Consider the following 4,484-nt stretch of genomic DNA (forward strand, 5'->3'; position numbering starts at 1 on the left):
TCTAGGCACTTCAGTCCGGAACCGCGCGACTGCTACGGTCGCGGGTTCGAATCCTGCCTCGGGCGTGGATGTGTGTGATGTCCTTAGGTTAGTTAGGTTTAAGTAGTTCTAAGCTCTACGGGACTGATGACCTCAGATGTTAAGTCCCATAGTGTTCAGAGCCATTTAAACCATTTTTTCTATTGGTGACATATGACATTAGAGTTGAGTTTTATAACCCAAACGGTGTTGTTCTTATTTTCCTGTTTCTTGTTTGCGTAAGCTCTGGCGGAATCTCAGGTTTATTCTTCCTCATAGTTGCAACCATAGTAACATTCTTCTGAAGCAAGTTATCAGCTAATTCTAATGATGTGCACCAATTGTCTGCAGTTATATTATGTACAATTCCTGAAATCTCATCAGTGAGGCGTTTCACAACCTCTGTTGATTTGTTGCTAACTGAAAATGGCCCTGCAGGCCGCTTACCAGCATAAATTTCCAGGTTGGCTGTGTAATACATCCTAGCATCCACCGAAGCAAATATTTTCAGCCCATACTTATTTGATTTTCTAGGGATGTACCGTCTGATGAAACCCTTGCCCCTGAAAGCTTCCAGCTTTTCATCAGTAGTACAGTACTCCCCAACAGAATAAGCATTTTTATAATTTTCCCCAAAGGAAGAAAACACCTCACGTATGGGGGCTAAATTATCCACCTTCTTCCTTTCCTCTCGGGTATCCTAGGTGTCGAACCTCAAGCAATACAACAGGAACCTAAATCGTTTTTTAGTCGTTAGCAGACGACATAACTCAGTTCCCATTTTATTGGCTGCCCATGTATGTAGGGTGTTAGGATGGGTAACTTTTCTTGCAGGACATAGATACAATATTTCTAACAGCGCTTCTACTTCAGATGCGTCTGTCAGTTGACCATCCCTATCTCTGGAATAATTTTTCTGTACTTCAGAAATCTATTTATTTGTCCGATCAACAATACTAGAAAGTAATTCACCATCGAAAAAGAGTTCCCAACATTCCATCGGCGTTCTGGCATTCTTAGCGGTTCCTCTCACTCCTGGTAAACGAGTAACAATGTTTTGTCGTCGAGTACGAACATTTTTTGGGTAACACACTTTTGACCATTTTGTGAATTAGTTTCTTCCAAGAGAACATATATTCATTAGAGTATTATGTACAATTGTCAGTAAACCTTTCAAGATCAGCTGCCCCTACTGATTAGTTTTATGCAAACCGTCTTACCTCTGTATCACGATCGGTATGCAGTCAGGTCACAGCGACGTAATCGATACAAGTTCCCTCGCAGGCCTTTGGGCGATTGTTAACAAGGGAATCACACTGTAAAAAATACGAGCAAATGGTTCAGAGACGTTGCCTTATAAAGTGTGTTTCGCCAACAGAAACAGCGAAATTAACAGGAGATATCATAATGGGAAGTATGGAAGTAAAAACTTTCCGTTAGGTAACCTCTGAACCATTTACAAAAGATTAAGTACTATATACCGAATAAACTTACAGACACATCCAAAATATGTTTGACTATACCTAGAATTTTACAAAGAAAGGCTGGAGACACTTGGATAAGTGTGCCAGAAGTAAGACATGTCGTGATCTCAGACAATTTAAAAATCTGATGAAGTGTCAGATCGAAAACAGAATTACTTGACGATGGCAGAAGTCCATTGCGTCGCCGGAGTATATGACAAATAGGACAGGTAACTCAATATTTGGACAGGTAACTCGATATTTGGAGAAGATAACGCCACTTTAAACTGGAAGGCACTCATCATTTAGGCAACCAAGCAGCGCACATGCACTAGACAAGGCGCCCAGACACGGAGAGGACAGGGTGAAATAACACAGAGGAAATATTCCACTGATCCACATAACGTACAACAACAGAAATAATCTAACGTTAAGGCAGGCACATACAGATGGAATTCTCCCAAAGAGATGGGCCAACTGCGCTATACAGCATTAATGCACTTGATGAAAAACTTCTTAATGGATTAAACCAGGCAGTATTGACGTCACACGGGAAGTTTGTGTGCAGCCAGATCAATTATGACGGATATAAAGGGGCCTTTATCAGCAGAGAGGAGGTTCGCTAATCAGTTGCCGTACGGAGCAGTCAATGTACAAATTGGCGACGCCGCCGTAACAGCAGGTGTAGCTTTAGTTTCTTCAGCCATGAGATGCTCGTGGAGAGTCTCTGGGGGCATATAACAATTTCAAGACCAGTAGTTATAGGAAATATCATGGAAAAGTATTGAATAGAGGATACCCGTCTCTGTCTCAGCTAGTAATACTTCAGCAATTCGGCAAATTGCAGGACAAAGCTGTAACTGGCGACTTGTCTCCTGTACTTCAAAGCCAAAGTGGCTATACAGCAATATTGAAACATGCCCGGGGGATCAGTGGTTAGCAGAACGTATGTGACTAGGAACACTCGCCTCTGATTCATTTCGATAGTTGACTGATTCTATAGTAATGGGTAGTAGATCTGACACCTCAGCTACTCTAATTCTTCATAATCTCACTTGTATCTAACAGCTCAATAAAAGAGTTCCATTAAAGTAATAACTTACAACTTCTGCAGAATATATCTGCAACACTACTCCTTTGTAACTCCGTCCCAACAGACCTTGGAAGGCCCAACGGTACCGACCGGCCGCCGTGTCATCCTCAACCCACAGGCGTCACTAGATGCGGATTTGGGGGGCATGTGGTCAGCATACCGCTCTCCCGGCCGTATGTCAGTTTACGAGACCGGAGCCGCTACTTATCAATCAAGTAGCTCCTCAGTTTGCCTTACAAGGGCTGAGTCCACCCTGCTTGCCGACAGCGCTCGGCAGACCAGATGGTCACCCATCCAAGTGCTAGCCCAGCCCGACAACGCTTAACTTCGGTGATCTGACTGGAACCGGTGTTACCACTGCGGTAAGGCCGTTGGCACCACTCCTTTATAGTCGACAAAACTGACATTATCAAACTCCCAATAAACCAAGGAGATTATTTTTCCTTCTCATCTCCGTAATAAAGGTTGTGAATGGTGGTTCCTACTTCAGGAAAGCAGTCCGATGTCGCCAACATCTTGACTGAACCACGCAGGAAACACCAACTTCATATTGGTGAAAGGCATCACCTGTGCCGGGACGCGACAGGCATATCTTGACCCAAAATACTGTGCAACTGACGGCCAATCCTTACTTGTATTTTTTACGGTATTATCACGCTTGCTGACATTCATCCAAAGCTCTGAGAGGGAACTCGTTTCGATTACGTGGCTGTCGCCTGTCTGGATAACGCTTCTGATACACACGCAGTGCAGGTTGCATAAAACGAATCGGTAGGAGCAGCTGAGTCACCCTCCAAGACGGATACATATTTGCATACGAGGGTCATCTTTAAAGTAAGAAACCGATAGCGCATCGCGCCCGCGCATCGTGTCACGTGACGTCCATTCACGACCGCACACCCTTGGCCAGTCCTCACTAGGCCGCCGTCCCGTTTCACGTCTCTGCAGCTGTTGGTTGAATGGTTATACTGCTTCGTTTGTCGCCGTTTCTATCGGTAATCCCACCGACTGTGATGTGCGTTCGGTTATACGGTTCTTAAATGCAAAACAAGTTCGTCCTCCTGAAATTCACCGGCGGCTTGTTGAAGTTCGTCGTGCAGGTGTAATGAATGATGGAAATGTTTGTAAATGGTGTAGGCTGTTTAATGGAAGAAGGACAAATGATGATGATAAAGAATGGTCTGGACGACCTAGTGTCTGGAACGAAAACTTGACACAAAAAGTTGATGAGGTAATTCGTCAAAACTGGCGCTTCACTATTAACGAGTTGCAGCAGAAAGTTCCACAAGTTTCAAGATAAATTGTTTATCACATTGTAACTGACAAACTTCACTACAAAAAATGTGTGCGAGACGGGTGCCGAAAATATTGACAGAAGAATACAAAACAAAGCGAATGGCACATTATCTGCCATTTTTGGAGTCCTACTGCAAAGATGGTCACGAGTTGTAGAGTGACATGGCGACGGTGATGAAACGTGGATAGCGCACTACACTCCAGCGAATAAACGTCAGTCGAGTGAGTGGCATCATTCAAACTCCCCGACGATACCATGAAAATTCAAACAAGAACCTTCAATACGGAAAATCATGGCCATGCTTTTTTGGGATCGGAACGCTATTCTTCTCTTAGATATTTCGCCAAGAGGAATGACAATAAATGCTGAGAGGTACTGTGAAACATTATTAAAGCTTAGGCTAGCTATTTAAAATCTCCGGTGGGACTGCTCTCGAGCGGCGTCTTTCTGCTTCACGACAATGCTCGGCCTGACGCTGCGGCGAGAACAAAGACGCAACTGGACAAGTTTCACTGGGAATTACTGCGTCATCCACCGTACAGCCCTGACTTAGCACAATCAGAATTTTACCTGTTTCCAAATACGAAGGGATTTATTGGCGGAAAGCGCTTGG

The 4,484-nt window shown here is 44.0% G+C and overlaps 1 pseudogene; it reads right to left on the reverse strand.

Moving 5' to 3' along the window:
* Positions 1-2,832: 2,832 nt before the first annotated feature.
* LOC124597542 lies at positions 2,833-2,950 on the reverse strand (annotated as a pseudogene).
* Between the last annotated feature and the right edge of the window lie 1,534 nt (positions 2,951-4,484).

The sequence above is a fragment of the Schistocerca americana genome, chromosome 2, assembly GCF_021461395.2.
Source record: "Schistocerca americana isolate TAMUIC-IGC-003095 chromosome 2, iqSchAmer2.1, whole genome shotgun sequence".
Classification (NCBI taxonomy): domain Eukaryota; kingdom Metazoa; phylum Arthropoda; class Insecta; order Orthoptera; family Acrididae; genus Schistocerca; species Schistocerca americana.